Genomic DNA, 19280 nt, shown 5'->3' with positions numbered 1-19280 from the left:
TTAATTATTAATGAGAATAATAAATGGGATAATAATAATAATATTTATGGGAAAATTTCAGCTGAAAATTTTGCCTATAAATACACTATTATAGACCCTATTTTTATTCTAACCGCAGAAACCCAAAAGTTTCAGAAAACCAAATTCTCTCCACCTCCTCCTCCTCCTCCTAAAAGTCGTTTTCTTGGTGGATACCAGTGCAGTGCTTCACACTTGAGGAGCAACTGCTAAGGATCTCTAATCGTTGTCTCCGAATTATTTTTAAAGGTTAGATTCGATCCCTCGAATTTTTATTCACGATTTATATGCTTTTATTTGGATTTTGTGTGTGTAAAAGTGTTTTTCCACGCCCCGCTGCGTTTAAAAATCCAACATGAGCAACATTTCAAGACAACTCTTGTTCACATCATTCAATAGACACACACTGCTCTTCAAGCCACCACTAATGCTAGCACCAAGAAGCTTCTACAAGCACACTTCAACTCTCTACAACTATATCAAATACAAGCTCTTCAACACAATTAATATGTTACTTCAATCAAAACAAAGATTGACCAAATCAAGAAGGATGTCTCTGAAAGATTGGATGCTAAATTCCCAGATACAACAGTACTTGACATCAACAGATAGCTGAGGAATAGTTTTACTCTTACAACTAAAGTGGATTCCCTGGACACAAGACTGAAAGCAGTAGAAGCCTCTCTCACAGCTATTCATCTACATCAAGCACAACAAACTCATTTACTTCAAAAGCTGGTGGCTGCACAAACTTCTACATCCACTCTACTTGATGATAACAAAAAGGGGGGGAAAGATTCAACCATCCCAGTTAGTCAAGGAGGGCAAACCAGTGAGGGGGAACATGTGTTAAATGTTCAAATCAGCCAAGTAATAGTTCCAGAAATTACATTACCAAAGCCACCAGTATTGGACATCATTGATCTGATCCAAATAGCAGCTGCTAAGCTAGATTCTAAGTCAAATCTCAAGGAGCTTGATGTTTTAGCTGTTGAAAAGGAATTGGATGACAAGTGGAGGAAAATAGATGAAGAAATTTAGAAGAAATTTGGTCAGATACAGAAACCAGACAAGATCTTTCATCACCACTCATAAGTCAAGCAAAAATCTGTGAATGAAATGAGTCTAGGTAGCTTGAAAAAGGGCCAACCTTCATGCATAAAGTCTCTAAAGGCCAATCTGGTTTTGAAGCTTAAAAAGAATTATCCAAAGTTCTCAGAAAATAATCATGTGGATCTTATGTTTGAGACACCAAGGCCAGATGAAAAGAAGATGTTGGCAAGATCAATTGCATTCTTCAAAGATCCAACTGATTTAGTGCTGAAAAGAAGAATTGCCAAGATCTACAGGAATGGTAAGGAAATATGTGTGGTGGCTGGACACCCTCAGTTTGTAGAAGCCAAGAAGGAAGAAAAGGAAAGAATTAAGCAAGAAAAGAAGCAGGCTGCTTTAGATGCTAAAAAGCTCAAACAAAAGAAGAAGCAAGCTGCTATCTTGGCCAAACTTCAAGCTGTCAAAACAATAACTGAGATTTCTGAGAAACCACCCGTGATTACTGAAGCTCAAGATCAGAAAATGCTAAATTGAACCTCAACAGACAAAGAAACCAAGATACAAGCAAAGAATCAAGAGAAAATTGGACTTCAGTGATGAGGAATTGGAAGATTACATTCTCAATCAGTCTACTTCTACAACTCAAACATCCAAACCCTTAGTGGTGAATGAGGAATTCAAGGTGGATCCAATAAAGAACTTTCATGGTGAGACTATAATTCCCAAGGATGAGCCAATAGACTGAGAAAGTTTGCCGATTCCTGAACTCAGTTTACCTATCTTCAACAAGTCAAAGAGAACAAAGTCTAGAGCAATCAAGAAGGTTAAGCCTATGAGTCTCAGAACCAAAGCCCTAACCAAAGCTCAATCAACTGTCAACAAGGGAGATCTTCTATACATCTGTGATATCAAAGAATTTTCAGAGATTCATCTCTACATGGATGAACTAGAAGAAGTGAGAGCAATTGATGCTCACATAAATCTCCCTGAGAGACTGGTGTTCAAGTACAAGGGAGGGAGAGAAATCACATGGCCTCTTCACAAGATTCTTCAAGAAAGCTGCTCTGTACTGATAAAGGTCTTCTCATCTTTCAAGAAAAACTTTGGATTCAATGTAACTGCAACGAAATTGGTCCTAAAGAAGATAGAAGATCTAAGGAGTAATAAAGCCAATGATGCACTCCCAAAGACTCTATCAATTCCTTTCACAGGAAATAGAGTGCATTTGAGGCCTTATTGGCTGATGGAATTCATGGATGACAAGGGTGTTAGAAGATTCTTCAGACTGGATGACCAACTGAGTATCTCTAGAAATAAAAATCTATTGGAAATGAAAGAAAAGCTGGATCTATCAGATGCTGAAGAACTTGAATTCCACAGACAACTCCAAAATCAAATAGAAGAAAATAACAGGAAGCTTGGGAAGAAATCTAGACAATCAAGGAAATAGGAATCATCTGCTCAGAATAGAGAAGCACCTTGATAATGATTGTGAAAACTCTTGTACACTTTGCTTTGTTCAATTTTCAATAAACTGTAGCCTTATTAGTTTTATCTACTATATTTTAATATGTACATTTAGGGTGTTTTGTAATCATCAAGTTTCTCTTAATTTATGGCTATAATTCCAGTAGACATAAATTGGGGGAGATTGTTAGGAATATGTTGTGAACTTGATGATAAGTTAAACAAAATACCTTAGTATATTTAACTTATTGAATTTGTAGCTATCGACGGATGATTTATTATAGTCCCGACGGATGATCTTTATAGTCCCGACGGATGATAACTTAACATCCATCGAGAGTGTAGTTTGTGTAACAAATAAGTATTGTAGCACATTTCTGCAAACAACAAAGTTTTAGTCTAGTAGATTTTGCAGGATTATCTAAGTCATGTTGACTACTAGATTGATATACATAATAGGTTGGCTAATTGTAAATATGAGATGTCTTGTAATTTTGTATAAGTGAAATGGAGTCAAGTGACAGATAGACTCCCGACGGATAATCTACAAGGCTCCCGACGGATGATCAACATAATCCCGACGGATGTTCAACATAATCCTGAAGGATGATCATATTCAAAATAGCTGTTGATAGTGACAACACAGTCACATGCGTCGGTGTTTGCAAAAGGAATGTGGCAGCCTGTTAAGCAGAATTTTGAGAACAAAGAAGCATTACCATTTTCATGCAAATGTGAAGATATTCAAAGATGCTGGATAGAGTAATGTTGCAGCATGATATTATACTAGATTCATTTTGTTTTATTGTCTTGTCTTATTATCATATAACTTGGTGATATATAAACCAAGAGTATCAAGTAGAAAAAATAACTAAGCAAGCACATTTTTTCAGAGAGAGAGATAAAGTTGTACTTGTTAAGAATTTCTCTGTAGTTTATTTGTTCACTTGTAAAGCAGTTGTGTGCTATTCAAAGCATCACAGAGTTCTCAATCTTTTATATATATATATATGGTGGATATATTTAAATCCACCAGAAAGTTTTAAAGTTTCGTGTTTTATTACTTAGTATTTTGATTTCTATTATTCTTCCATTCCGCATTACTGCAAATCAAACACTGTTATATATATTAGGTTAGAACATTTTTAAAATCTAAAAAAAAAGTAGCCAGAATTATCTTCAATCCCCCTTCTGTAATTCTTGTTGTATTGTTTGGGAATAACATATATCAAATGACACCCTCCCTTAAAATTAAAATTTAGAAACAATCTCAGTCCCATATATTTTAAACTGATACTGCATCCTTTTCACAAATAATTAATCTTATCCATTTCTTTACTTCATCTCTCTCCCCCGACCCCATTTTTATCTCTTTTCCTTGATTTATGAATACTTATTCCTGGACCCTTATTCTTCCTTCCACACACCTCGTCATCGTGAATACGTTGTCTCTATCATCTCTATATCATTTTCGATCTTTATTTTTCATAACTTCAATCGTTCTTGCCATGACAACGATGTTTTGATCTGTCGATGTTGTTTTTTATACAATCATCGTTATTGTCCGATCAAATTGTTTATAAAGCAACATATATCTTTTTTGACTTGTTTTAATTTCATAATTTATCGTATTTGACTATTCGTAAAGGGGTGATAATGGCAATTATGGTGGTGGTGAAGTGTGGAGATGGAGGATGTGGGATATATGATGGCGGGGGAAGGGCGTAGCCAGTAATTCCGGTAACTGGGGTCAAAATTAAATACACTACTACAATTATTATTTTCAAGTGGGGTCAAAAATAAAATTTACACTATATTTTTATAAAAAAATTATAAGTTCAGTGGGGTCAGCCGCCCCGCTGACTATATATTGGCTACGCCCCTAGTGGGGGGTTAGTAGAGACAACTTTGGCTATTTGTATTGAAAATTGATGATTTGTGTTGATTTTGTTGAAGATTTTTACAAAAAATTGGTGATTTGTGTTGATTTTGTTGGTGAATTGCAATGAAATTCAGTGTTCTGTTAGTCTTGTGGGTGATTTAGACTAAAATTTGATGATTTTTTGATGATAGAAGTGGTAATAGTTGATACCGATGATAAATGATGTGGTTGTGATTGAGGTGTTGAGAAGATGTTGGTTGCGGTGGTTTCAAGGTAGAGCGGGTACTGCGGCAATAAAGTCAATAATATGTTCGCATACCATGTGATATCTATTTTTGTTGCGATTGTGTGATGGCGGTGATCTGTGGATGTGGGTTGATGTATAATTATATATAAAGTGTATATAAATACATACACAATAAATTTTGATAATGATCTCAAATCTAATTATAAGAATTATAAGGAAGGCCTCATTAAAGTTTATATATGGGGCTAATCTAATAGAAACTTCATTATAATGAAAACTAGAATAAAGCCCGCAAGAATTGGCTCAACTGGTTAAAGAGGGGATAATTATCCTCTTGGTCACAGGTTCGAATCCCACGGGAGGAGAATTTATGATTATGTCTCCTTGTTATTCCCTAACAATACAACAAGAATTATAGAAGGGGGGTTGAATGTAATTCTGGCTACTTTTTCAAATTTAAAGAATGTTCTAACTTGATAAATATAACAGTGTTTTATTAGCAATGGTACTTTCTGGTGGATTTGAAAGCATCCACCAGATATATATATATATATATATATCAAATGAGAACCCTGTGAAGCTTTGAATAGCTCACAGCTGCTTACAAGTTTAAACAACTAAACTACAGAAAAATGCTTACAGAATACAACTTGATATGTTTCTCTGAAAATAGACTTGCTTAGTTAATTGTTCTACTTGCTACACTTGGTTTATATATCACCAAGTTTACATGATAATGAGACAAGATAATAATACAAAACATATCTAGTCTAACTCTATGCTACTATACTACTCTATTCCAGCATCTTTAAATATCTTTACAATTGCATGGAAATGGTAATACTTCTTTGTTCTCAAATTCCTGCTTAACAGGATGCCACATTCCTTTTGCAAACACCCAACGCATGTGACTGTGTTGTCACTGTCAACAGCTATTTGAATTTGATCATCCGCCGGGACTATGCTTGTCATCCGTTGGGAGTCTTTGTGAACCATCCGTCGGGAGCCTTTTATGTCACTTGACTCCATTTCATTTATATAGAATTACAAGACATCTTATATTTACAATTAGTCACATATTCTGCATATCCACTAGTAGTCAACATGACTCATATACTCATACATAATCTACACAATTTTGCTTGCAGAAATGTGCTACAATTATTATTTATTACATAAACTACTCACTCGATGGATGTTCGTTTCTCATCCATCGAGACTATAAAGTTCATCCGTCGGGACTATATTTGATCATCCGCCGAGTGCTACAAAATTCACTAAGTTGAATCTATTAAGGTGTTTTGTTAACTTATCATCAAGTTCACAACTTATTCCTAACAATCTCCCCTAATTTATGTCTACTGGAATTGTAGCAATAAATTAAGAGAAACTTGATGATAACAAAATACCCTAAAAATACAGATTAAAAAAATAGTAGATAAAAACTGATAAGTGCTACAAAATTTATTAAAAATTGAACAAAGAAAAGTGTACAAAGAGTTCTCACAGTTATTATCAAGGTGCTCCTTTAGTCTGAGCAGATATTTCTATTTCCTTAATTGTCTGAATTTCTTCCCAAGCTTCATGTTATTTTCCTCTATTTGATTATGGAGTTGTCTGTGGAATTCAAGTTCATCAGCTTTAGATAGATCCAAATTTCTTGCATTTCCAATAGAGTCTCATTGCTAGAGATACTCAATTGGTCATCTAGTCTGAAGAATCTTCTAACTCCCTTATCATCCATGAATTCCATCAGCCAATAAGGCCTCAAATGCACTCTTTTCCCAGTGAAAGGAATTGATAGAGTTTTTGAAAGTGCATCTTTGGCTTTATTACTCCTTAGCTCTTCAATTTTCTTCAGAACCAATCTCCTCACAATCACATTGAACCCAAAGTTCTTTTTGAAAGATGAGTAGATCTTTATTAGTACAGATTGGCTTTCTTCTAGAATCATGTGAAGAGGCCATGTGATTTCTTTCCATGCCTTGTACTTAAACACCAATCTTTCAGGTAGATGTCTGTGAGCATCAATTCCTCTTACTTCTACCAGTTCATCCAAGTGGAGGTTTAAATCTAAAAACTCCTTGATGTCACAGTTGTATAAAAGATCTTCCTTGCTGACTGCAAATTTAGATTTGGTTAGGGTCTTGGTTCTGAGAGGTGCAGGCTTGCTTTTCTTGGTAGTTCTTATCTTTGTCTTCTTTGGCTTGTTGAAGATAGGTAAGTTGAACCCAGGAATTGGTAGACTTTTCCAGTCTAATGGCTCGTCCTTTGGAAGTATAGGCTCACCATGAAAATTCTCAGTTGGATCCACTTTGAATTCTTCATGTACCACTGATGATTTGGATGTCTGAGTTGAAGTTGTAGACTTTTTGGGAATGTAGTCTTCCATTTCCTCATCACTAAAGTCCAATTTTCTCTTTGAATGAAGCTTGTATCTGAATCTTCTTTTCTATTGTGGTTTATGTTGCATTTTCTAATCTTGAGGTTCAGCAATCACAGATGGTTGTGCAGAAATCTCAATTGTAGTCTTCACAGCTTGAAGTTTGGCCAAGATAACAGCTTGCTCCTTCTTTTGTTTGAGCTTCTTAGCATCTAAGGCAACTTGCTTCTTTTCTTGCCTGATTCTTTCCTTCTCTTCCTTTTTAGCTTCTACAAACCGAGGGTGTCCAACCACCACACAAATTTCCTTACCATTTCTGTAAATCTTGGCAATCCTTCTTTTAAGTGCTGAATCAGTTGGATCTTTGAAAAATGCAATTGACCTAGCCAACAGCTTTTTCTCATCTGGCCTAGGTGTCTCATACACAATATCCATATGATTTTTTTTTCTGAGAACTTTGAGTAGTTTCTTTTAGGCTTCAGGACCAGATTTGCCTTTGGAGATTTTATGCAAGAAGTTTGGCCTTTTTCTAGATAACTCAAACTCATCTCATCTACAGAAATCTACTTGACTTGAGAGTGATGATTAAAAAAAAATTCTGTTTTCTGAATTGGTCCAAATTTCTGTTGAATTTCTTCATCTATTTTCCTCCATTTATCATCTAATTCCTTCTCCACCGCTGCAACATCAAGCATTTTGGGATTTAACTTTGACTCAAGTTTAGCAGCTGCTATTTGGATCAGATCAATATTGTCCAATACTGGTGGCTTTGACAGAGTAATTTCTGGAACAATTACTTGGTTAATTTGAACATTTACCACATGTTCCCCCTCACTAGTTGGCTCTGCTTGACTGACTTGAATTGTTAATTCTTTCTCCCCCTTTTTGTTATCATCAAGTAGAGTGGAGGTGGAGGTTTGTGCAGCCACCAGCTTTTGCAGCAACTGAGTTTGTTGTGCTTGATGAAGATGAATAGCTGTTAGAGAGGCTTCCATTGCAGTCAGCCTTATATCCAGGGAGGCCACTTTAGTAGCAAGATTAAAATTCTTCCTTAGCTGTCTTTTAATGTCGAGCATTGTTGCATCTGGAAGTTTAGCATCTAATCTTTCAGAGATATCCTTCTTTACTTGATCAATCTCAATTTTGATAGAAGTGACATCCTGGTTGTGTTGGAAAGCTTGAATCTGATGTAAGTGTAGAGAGTTGAGATGTTCCTATAAGAGCTTCCTGGTACTAGCATTTGTAGTAGATTGAAGAGCATTATGTGTCTCTTGTCAACATCATCACCAGCTTTAGGTGGCATGGTTGTGATGACATCTTTAACTCTTTGCATTGATTGAGTGGTATGCACCAAGTTCAGCATCTTCTCTGCATTTTCATTACCCAGTCCAACCAAAAGTTGATATGCTGGATCAGGATGAGTAAATGCCTCAGCATCCAAAGCGATAGAATCTATGTCAGCTTGATCATGCTGAGATAGTCTCTCTTTGTCTGCATAATTGGCATTCATTGACTCACTAACAATGATGCCCACCCTTATTTCTCCTGTACCTGCATTTCTCTCATGATCTCTCTGTTCTTGCGTCAAGGGCTCCCCTTGGCTTCCCACCCTCACACCCTCACCTTAACCATCTAAGGTGGGACTCCTCTCACTCATTTTTTCCAGACTTGAAAAAATGGTCTGCATTGGTTCACTCATTTCCTCTTTTTTTTTCTGGGAACAACTCAGTCTCTCACTCAATTCACTCCCTACCCTCAGTCCTAAGAGTGATTGTACTACTACTAGGTCATCTGCACTTGTGACAATTGTTGGGATTTGAAGTTGTGCAGAGAGAACCGAGGGATGAGGAACATCCATTGGATAGTAGTTTGGCTAGCCGACGGATGACTGTTGTTAGGCACATCCTTCGGGATACAATCACTACTCGACGGATGAATAATATCCACCGGGATAGAAGAAATGAATGAGTTTGGAGTGGAGACTATTGTAGACTCTGTGCAGATTGATGAAAATTTGGGCACAGATGTCTCAATAGACTCAGAAAGAATTGGCAAGTGAGCCAACAAATTATCTAAAAGATGATGCTCACTTGCTTGGTTTTTTGGCTTCTCCAAGAGAGTTAAAGATGGAGAATTTGGAAGTGATGTATGAATCATGTCTACATCCAGTGAGTGTGTGGGTGAATTGGTATTTTAGGTGCTTCAATGATTAATGATTTTGGTTGTGACTCTATATTTATTGGAGCCACATCAAGCTGACTTTGAGATGGTGCAGTGACTGAGTCTTTAGCTGCAGTTTGCACTGTGTGTATTTCCCTGTGCATCCCCAAGGGTTATAGATCTTTTCTTTCTGGCATAAGTTTGTGGTGAACTTGTGTCCCTAACCCTCTTGGCCTGTGCTCCTGGTTGGGAGCTTGTTTCAATAGTAACATCCTTTTGGGAGGATGAAACTACAATTGAGCTGATTTCCTTATTAACAACCACAATTTGTTGGGATACTGTGGTGTAGCTAGGCTTGGGTACATTAATCTCACCAGCCTTATCCTTAGGGTTTCTCTGATTTTCACCCTGTCCCTCACCTATCTCACTCTCCTTCACATTCCCCTCTTTGTGTTTGGTATATTTTGCAACTGGTTTCTTTTGGAAGAAACCAGAGGGGGCTTTCTTAGCTTTGGATTTTGAAATTGTTGATTTGGTAGCTTGGGTAGGCATCTGTTGGGTCATTGACACAGATGTCATAGCTACACTTGAAGGCAAAGAAATTTGTGAGGTTGGAAGAGTGGAGACAGTGGTGCTTACCTCACTTACCTGAGGGCCCTCCATGATTGGAAAGTAGTAGAGGGGAACCTCTTTATGGTGACTTACTCTGTTGAGATCTGCAATGATCCTCCTTTCTTGAACCCAACAATTCAGTTTGTTAGTTGGGTTCTCAACAACAATATTCTCAATAAGATGGTTAGCAAGCATAAAAAAGAATCTAGCATAGTAGACACTTTTACCTCTCTTATTAAGTTCCCCTAACTTATAACATAGCTGAAACATGATCAAGCCACTGAAGTTAAAGTACTTATCAGTAACTATCATATAAAGCATGTTAAGCATGAAAATGTTAACAGAATCAAAATTACTCACTTTACCAGAAAATATCTTAGTTACTACATCACACAAATAGCTCTATTCATTTCTAAGACCTAACCTCCTAATCTCACTTAGCTTAGAGGTAGAAAGTGCATAGCCTATATAATTTAACATGGTAACTAAATTATCATCAGTGTGTGGAATAGTAGTAGCATTATCTGAAATTTTAAAGCATGCTTTGATAATGTCACTATTGATGCAGAACTACTTACCTTTAAGAGAGAAAGTTATAGTCTTGTCAGAAGATTGGTACACAGCAGTTGTCCATATCTCCTCCACAACTTCACAGTAGATTGTGGGTGATTCCAGCATAGCATAACTGAGTTTACAGCTCTTCACAAAGTCCATCATCTTGTGAAAGTCTCCAGATTGTGGAATCTCCTTATTTACAAGAGTTATGAAGTTGTTCTTTTCATAGATGAATCCAGACTGGGATATGATTTTGACTACCGGTGCCATTGTTAGAATATGGAAATTTGCAGAGAGAGTATTTGCTTTTGAGAAGAAAGAAGTTAGAGCAATTGATTTGAGAATGATAAAAGAATAGAATAAAAATAAATTCTGCTTTTATACTATCTCAGAACTAAACTGTCAAAAATAATAAAGTGAAATAAAGTAACCAATCAAAATAGCCCAAAATAGCCGTTTAAAAATAAATAAACTGTCAGTCAATAATCCGTCGTGTTATACTTACAAAATGTAAGTATACCCGATGGATAATGTTCAGAGTTTTAATGGCTAAGATTGGGGCAATTCGACAGATGAGAGTAAAACAATTATCCATCGTGTTATAAAATAATCCAGAACAATAATTGATTTTATTAACAAATAGTATTCCGACGGATGATCAAACTCGATGGATAATGAGCATCCGTCGGGATGCAAATTTTGACTTAGCCAAAATTTCATCCATAGTAGAAAAAACAATTAAGTTTATGGCTGCATTATAATTTGCAAAAATATCTGAAATGATTCAAGAATAATTAAGCATACCTAACTCACTTACCAACCTTGAAAAGGTGGATTCATCAAGTGGCTTGGTAAAGATATCTGTAAGCTGCTTTTCACTTGGAACAAAATGAAGTTCCACAGTACCATTCATCACATGTTCCCTAATGAAGTGGTATTTGACGTCTATGTGCTTTGTTCTTGAATGCTGTAATGGATTTTCAGTGATGGCAATTGCACTTGTGTTATCACAGAAAATGGGAATTATGTCCACTTGTAGACCATAGTCCAACAATTGGTTTTTCATCCACAAAATCTGTGCACAACAAATACCAGCAACAATATATTCAGCTTCAACTGTAGAAGTGGAAACTGAGTTTTGCTTTTTACTGAACCAGGACATAAGCTTGTTCCATAGGAAATGACAGGTTTATGTTGTACTTTTTCTGTCTATTTTACTACCTGCATAATCTGCATCTGAATAACCAGTTAGATCAAAACCAGAATCTCTAGGGTACCAAATACTAAGATTTGGAGTTCCCTTGAGATATTTGAAAATTCTCTTTATAGCTAATAAGTAAGATTCTTTAGAATCGGTCTGAAATCTAGCACAAAGACAAGTAGCAAACATTATATCTGGCCTACTAGCTGTTAAATACAGAAGTGAGCCAACCATGCCCCTACAGCTTGAAATATCCACAGACATTTCAGTAGTGTTTAACTCAAGTTTAGTTGCAGTGGCCATGGGAGTTTTTGCAGATGTGCAATCCATTATATCAAACTTCTTTAAAAGATCATGAGTATATTTAGTATGACTAATGAATATTCCATCACTAACTTGCTTAACTTGTAAACCAATAAAGTAAGTTAGTTCTCTCATCATGCTCATTCCATACTTACTTTGCATCAGTTTGGCAAACTTTTTGCAAAGTTTTTCATCTGTAGAGCCAAATATAATATCATCTACATAAATTTGAACAAGTATACTAGAGCCATTAACATTTCTAAAGAATAAAGTTTTATCAACAGTACCTCCTGTGAAGTGATTTTCCAAAAGAAACTTTGATAAAGTGTCATGCCAGGCTCTAAGTGCTTGCTTCATTCCATAAAGTGCTTTCAAGAGATAGTAGACATATTCAGTAAAATTTGGCTCTTCAAAACCATGAGGTTGATTGACATAGACTTCCTCCTCCAAATCTCCATTCAGAAAGGCACTTTTGACATCCATTTGATAGACCTTGAAATTGGCCTGGGCTGCATAGGCTAAGAAAATTCTGATGGATTTAAGTCTTGCAACAGGAGCAAAAGTTTCATCAAAATATATTCCTTCTTGTTGACAATAACCCTTAGCAACCAATCTAGCTTTGTTCCTGACCACTATGCCATTTTCATCCATCTTGTTTCTGAATACCCACTTGGTGTCAATTGGATTATTTCCTTTAGGTTTGGGTACCAGCTTCCATACCTTGTTCCTTTCAAATTGGTTTAGCTCCTCCTGCATAGCTAAAATACAATCAGGATCCAACCAAACTTCTTCTACCTTCTTTGGTTCTTCCTTAGATAGGAAGCTGCTATATAGACATTCTTCTTGAGTTGCTCTCCTTGTTTGAACTCTAGAAGATGCATCACCAATGATGAGCTCAAAAGGGTGATATTTAGTCCATTTTTTTGTTGAGGTAGATTAGCTCTAGATGAAGAGGCCTCATTGTTGTCTTGATGTGTGATTGAGTTTTGATTATTAGAAACTCCCCATGAGTTTATGAATCTTTGATTTGAGAAATGGGTACTTTCTGTAGGTGATCTGTTTTGACACTCAACTTCTCTCATTGTTCTGACAGATGATGCGCTTTGTATCTCGATGGATGAAGCTGATTGTCTCCCGACGGATAAGGCAGATTGTCTCCCGACGGATAAAGCATTTTATAACTCGATAGATGTTGAATTATGTGCTTCATTAGTTGTAGATTTTTCTGCATTATTCTTAGTTACTGTTTCTTGATAACTTTCATCATCACTGTCATCACTAACCATCTCCACATTATCAAACTTGAGGCTTTCATGGAAATCTCTATCTTGCAGTCCTTCAATCTTTTTATCATCAAACACAACATATACTGATTCCATAACAATGTTGGTTCTTAGATTGTAGACTCTATATGCCTTTCCCATAGCATATCCAACAAAAATTCCTTCATCTGCTTTGGCATCAAACTTTCCATGTTGATCAGTTTGATTCCTTAAGATGTAACATTTGCAGCGAAAGACATGAAGAAAATTTAGAGTTGGCTTCCTATTCTTGAACAATTGGTAGGGTGTCATGCACTTTGCTTGATTTACCAAAGAGATATTTTGAGTGTAGCAGGCAGTATTCACAGCTTCAGCCCAAAAGTATGTTGGTAACTTTGATTCTTCAAGCATTGTCCTTGCAGCTTCAATAAGAGATCTGTTATTTCTTTCCACTACTCCATTTTGTTGTGGAGTTCTTGTTGCAGAAAACTCATGCATAATCCCATTCTCTTCACAAAATGATCTCATCACAGAATTCTTGAACTCAGTTCTATTGCCACTCCTGATTCTTCTTACTTTAAAATTAGGATGATTGTTGACTTGCCTTATGTGATTGATGATGATTTCACTAGCTTCATCCTTGGACTTTAGGAAATATGTCCAAGAGAATTTTGAGAAATCATCCATAATTACTAGGAAAAATCTTTTTCTTGAGATAGACAACACATTGACTGGTCCAAACAAATCCATGTGTAACAATTGCAAAGGTTCTTCAATTGTTGAATCAAGCTTCTTTCTGAATGATGTTTTGATCTGCTTTCCTTTCTGGCAGGCATCACACAATCTATCCTTAGTAAACTCCACTTGAGGAATACCTCTAACCAGTTCTTTCTTGACAAGTTCATTCATGGTCTTGAAGTTTAGATGGGACAACTTCTTCTGCCAAAGCCAACTTTCATCTTGACTTGCTTTACTGAGAAGACAAGTGACTGATTCTGCATTAGATGAGTTCAAATCAGCTAAGTACACATTCCCTTTTCTCACTCCAGTGAGAACCACTTTGTTGCTCTTTTTGTTAGTCACAACACAGGCTTCTAAATTGAAAGTAACTGAGTTGCCCTTATCACAAAGTTGGTTGATACTCAACAAATTATGCTTGAGACCATCCATTAGGGCAACTTCTTCAATGATGACATTGTTTTTTGAAATCGAGCCATATCCCACAGTATAACCTTTGTTGTCATCTCCAAAAGTAATACTTGGGCAAGCTCTTTCCTTGAACTCAGTGAGCAGGGTAGAATCTCCATTCATGTGCCTTGAGCAACCACTATCTGGATACCAAAGATTCTTTCTATTTCCCTGCACACATCAAAATCAAATCAAGTTGATTTTGGTACCCAAGTTTCCTTGGGTCCTGTCTTGTTAGCCTTCTTCTTTGATTTCTTAGGTTTGATCTCATTTGACTTGGGAAATTCTGATTCATCCTTAGTTATCTGAGTTGGACCTTTGAAACTAGTCATTAAAACAGAATTATCATGCACATTTTGATTAACAGGAAAAGGCATGCTATTTGCAAACATGTTATTCCAGCAAGGCATGCTAAATGGCATTTGAGGCATACTAAATGCAGCATAATAAGGATTAGGTACAAATGGCATATTAGCAAATTATGCATTCATATTCTGAGTAGACATAGCATTCATATGCATGGTAGGTATGGCAGTCATGTTGGGAAAAGAAGAGAGTGCAGACATAGGAGTAGGCATGGCAAATTTGTAATTAACAGATAAATGATTGACACTACCATACTTAACACATATTTTTCTTGGTGCATATTTATCAGGTGTGTAGTTGTTATGTTTGTTAATTCCTACTTTCCCATTTCTATTGTTTTTCTTTTTAGCTTTTGTTTTAACTTCAATCTTTTCTAATCTGTCATTCAATTGCTTGATAGACAGATGACCAACATTAACTTTCTTTTCCTTCCTGACTTGACTTGATTCTCCTGAAATGAAGTTCTTAGAAACTGATCCATATTTCTTATTCAACTTAGCTAGCTTAGCTTTGCTGACTGGTTTACTCACAGCCGACGGATGTGGCTCCTTGTCACTCGACAAATAATCTTTTTGATTATCCGTCAGATAATTTTCATCATCCGTCGAGTCCACATCTGTAAGCAATCCTTCAACCAAATTGGACTCAAACTTCTCTTTACTCTTCTTCCAGGATGCATCATAAAAGGACTCAATACCTTTAACTTTAGTGATTTGAGCATGAACATCTCTGGATGATTTCCATGCCTTAATCACTTCCTGTTCTCGTTCAAGCTGCTTCTTTAAAATCTCTTCCTTCTTCAAGGACTCAGTTAATTCATCCTTAGAAATCTTACACTCAATTCTCAATTTCTCAAATTTAATAAACTGTGACTCTAGCACATTATTCTTCTCACTTAAAAACAAATTATTTTCTTTAATTTTAGCATTTTCCTTAATGAGGGACTTAAGTGTAACACGCAGGTGATATAATTTTGTGGACATGTCATTTATTGCATCATTACACTCAGCTTTAGATAAATGTGCTATGTTAGTGGTGATTAACTGATTGCTTGAAGAACTTATTTCTGTTTCATCAGATTTGGCCATTAGGGCTAGATTGACATAGCTTGTTTCTTCATCTTTATCCAATCCATCTACAGCCCAATCATTCTCATGTGTGATGAAAGCCCTTTCCTTTTGTTTGAGAAACTCAAAGTATTTCTGTTTATAATCAACATGATCAAACTTCTTTTTACTGAAATCAGACTTTCTACATTCACTGGCAAAATGACCAGCCAAGCCACACTTGAAATACTTGAATTTTGACTTATCAACCATGTTTCTGTTTGACTTAGCTGCTCCAAAATTCATCTTGAATTTGAGTTTGGAAAATCTTCTGGATAAGAATGCTAGATGTTCATCAATATCATCCATATCATCTTGGATCAAGTGATCTTCATTTTCAGCTACCAGCCCTTTACCCTTGCTTTCACAGACCTTTGATGTAGACTCAATAGCTTCTACATTCATCTCCTTTTCCTTTTTTAACTCAACAACCAGTGATATGGACCCTCCTTTCTTCCTATATTTATCCATCCTCTCATCTTGCTCTATTTCAAGCTCTTAGGTTTTCAAGATGCCATACAGTCTCTCCAAGGTGAATTCCTTGTAATCTTGTGAGTTTCTCAATGAGACGGTCATTGGCTTCCACTCTTTTGGAAGAGATCTAAGGAACTTGAGGTTAGAGTCTTTTGTTTGATAGACTCTTCCATACAACTTTAGAGCATTTAGTAGTTTTTGATATCTACTAAAAATATCAGTGAGAGACTCATTTTCTTCACAGTGGAAATGCTTATATTGCTGAATCAGTAGATGCATCTTATTTTCCCTTACTTGCTCAGTACCATCACAGATAATCTGAATTGTGTCACAAACCTCTTTGGCTGTTTTACAGTTAATGATGTTATCAAACATATCACCATCAACTCCATTAAATAATATATTCATGGCCTATTATCTTTCCTGACTTGCTCAATATCAGGGTCTGACCATTCATGCCTAGGTTTTTGAACATATGGTTCATTTCCAGTTGCAGCTCTCATTGGTACATGAGGACCTCTCTCTATGCAATCCACATAGGCTTCATCTTGGGAGAGAAAATGTAGGTGCATCTTCACCTTCCAGTGGTGATAGTTGTCTTTGTCCAGAAATGAAATCTTTACTCCAACATCCTTTTTGTTCATCTTGTTGTTTGTTGTGATCTTTATACTCTTTGTTCTTCAAGAGCTTGCTCTGATACCAATTATTATTCCCTAACAATACAATAAGAATTACAGAAGGGGGGTTGAATGTAATTTTGGCTATTTTTTCAAATTTAAAGAATGTTCTAACATGATAAATATAACAGTGTTTGATTAGCAATTGTTCGGAATAAAAAGATATAGGAATCAAAACACTAAGTAATAAAACACAAGTTTTTAAAATTTTATAGTGGATTTGAAAGCATCCACCACACACACACACATATATATATATATCAAATGAGAACCCTGTGAAGCTTTGAATAGCTCACAGCTGCTTACAAGTTTGAACAACTAAACTGCAGAGAAAAGCTTACAGAATACAGCTTGATATGTTTCTATGAAAATAGGCTTGCTTAGTTAATTTTTATACTTGCTACACCTGGTTTATATATCACCAAGTTTACATGATAATGAGACAAGATAATAAAACAAAACATATCTAGTCTAACTCCATGCTACTTCACTACTCTATTCCAACATCTTTGAATATATTTACAATTGCATGGAAATGACAATGCTTCTTTGTTCTCAAATTCCTGCTTAACAGGCTGCCACATTCCTTTTGCAAACACCCAACGTATGTGACTGTGTTGTCACTGTCAACAGCTATTTGAATTTGATCATCCGTCGGGACTATGCTTGTCATATGTCGGGAGCTTTGTTGATCATCCGTCGGGAGTCTTTGTGATCCATCCGTCGGGAGCCTTTTATGTCACTTGACTCCATTTCATTTAGACAGAATTACAAGATATCTTATATTTACAATTAGTCACCTTATTCTGTATATCCACTAGTAGTCAACATGACTCATATACTCCTACAGAATCTACACAATGTTGCTTGCAGAAATGTGCTACAATTTTTATTTGTTTCATAAGCTACTCACTCGATGGATGTCAGTTTGTCATCCGTCGGGACTATAAAGTTCATATATTGGGACTATATTTGATCATCCGTCGAGTGCTATAAAATTCACTAAGTTGAATCTCCTAAGGTCTTTTGTTAACTTATCATCAAATTCACAACTTATTCCTAACACTCCTGAGTCAGATCCTGTCGTTTAAATGCGGTTTACCTTGGTTTACGTGGTTTGCAGGCTATTACGTGAGCCCGTAGGGTTTACCCAGTGCGCACCCAAATGATAGCGGCTGCGGGTTACCTACGATAAGAAAAACTTAAATAAACAAATTTCTAAATCACGTTGAAATATATATCACATATGTTATGCAAATTGATCGTTGGGAGATGGAGAAAAATATAGTGAAGTCGGATTTTAGAAAAAAACTTATCGTTTGACAAAAAAAATGGAAGGGAAAAACTGAGATTTTGTGTGGGAGGGTGCAGTTTAAGTGTGTGTGATGCATGTAGCGGGACCATTAGATTAGATTAATTCCGTTGTTTATATTAGTTTCTAGTTTTAATTTTAAAAATCATTTCTATTTGATTATTTCCCTAGCTATCTATACTATTATATTAAATACGAAACAATGAAAGTTTGATTGATAGTCGGTCTGGTTACCGTAATTACAGAAATATTTAAAATAAAACACTATCATGAATGCATTACTATTCACATGATAATTATATAAATACAAATATAATTGTTATATGTCTAATGGTTTTGATTTAAGCAAAATAATATATAATATTCACTTGGCCCGGATGAAACAAAATTATACCATTGATCCAATCTTAAAATTAAAAAATAAAAATAAACTACATACGGCTAGTTGGATTTGTAGCCTCAGACTAAAACAAAACAACGGAGACTAATAAAACTTTGAATGAAAATTCGTTTGATCAATATAATGACATTATGCTAAAATAAAATAAAATTTTAAGGAAATTCGTTTGGCCGATTTTATGTCATCAGCTAAAATAATTATATATATTATCCATTATGTCTAAAATAAAATAATATTCAACCCGGACTAAAATAAATTTAAACAAAAAACTAAGGGGGCGTTTGGTTCATCTCGCGGAAACGGAATGGAATCGAGAAAGGGAAAGGAGGAGAAAGGAAAGTAAAGACCCAGAATTATTTTAAGTGTTTGGTTCAGATCCGGAAACGGAATGAAAATTTACATGATTACATTTATTTTTTATTTTTTAATATTAAACAATCTCAATATAGTCAAATATATTTATATTATAACAGTATAATATATTAACATTATAATAAATAGACATTTTTAATTATTTAATAGCACTATTAACTTTTTTAATAAATTAACATATAAATTTATATCAAAATAATTTTTAATTTATAAAAACTAAATTATAAATATTTTTAATTTTT

Source organism: Apium graveolens, chromosome 11 (assembly GCF_009905375.1).
Source record: "Apium graveolens cultivar Ventura chromosome 11, ASM990537v1, whole genome shotgun sequence".
NCBI classification, from domain to species: domain Eukaryota; kingdom Viridiplantae; phylum Streptophyta; class Magnoliopsida; order Apiales; family Apiaceae; genus Apium; species Apium graveolens.
The sequence above is the reverse complement of the archived record's forward strand: the minus strand, read 5'-3'. Positions refer to the sequence as shown.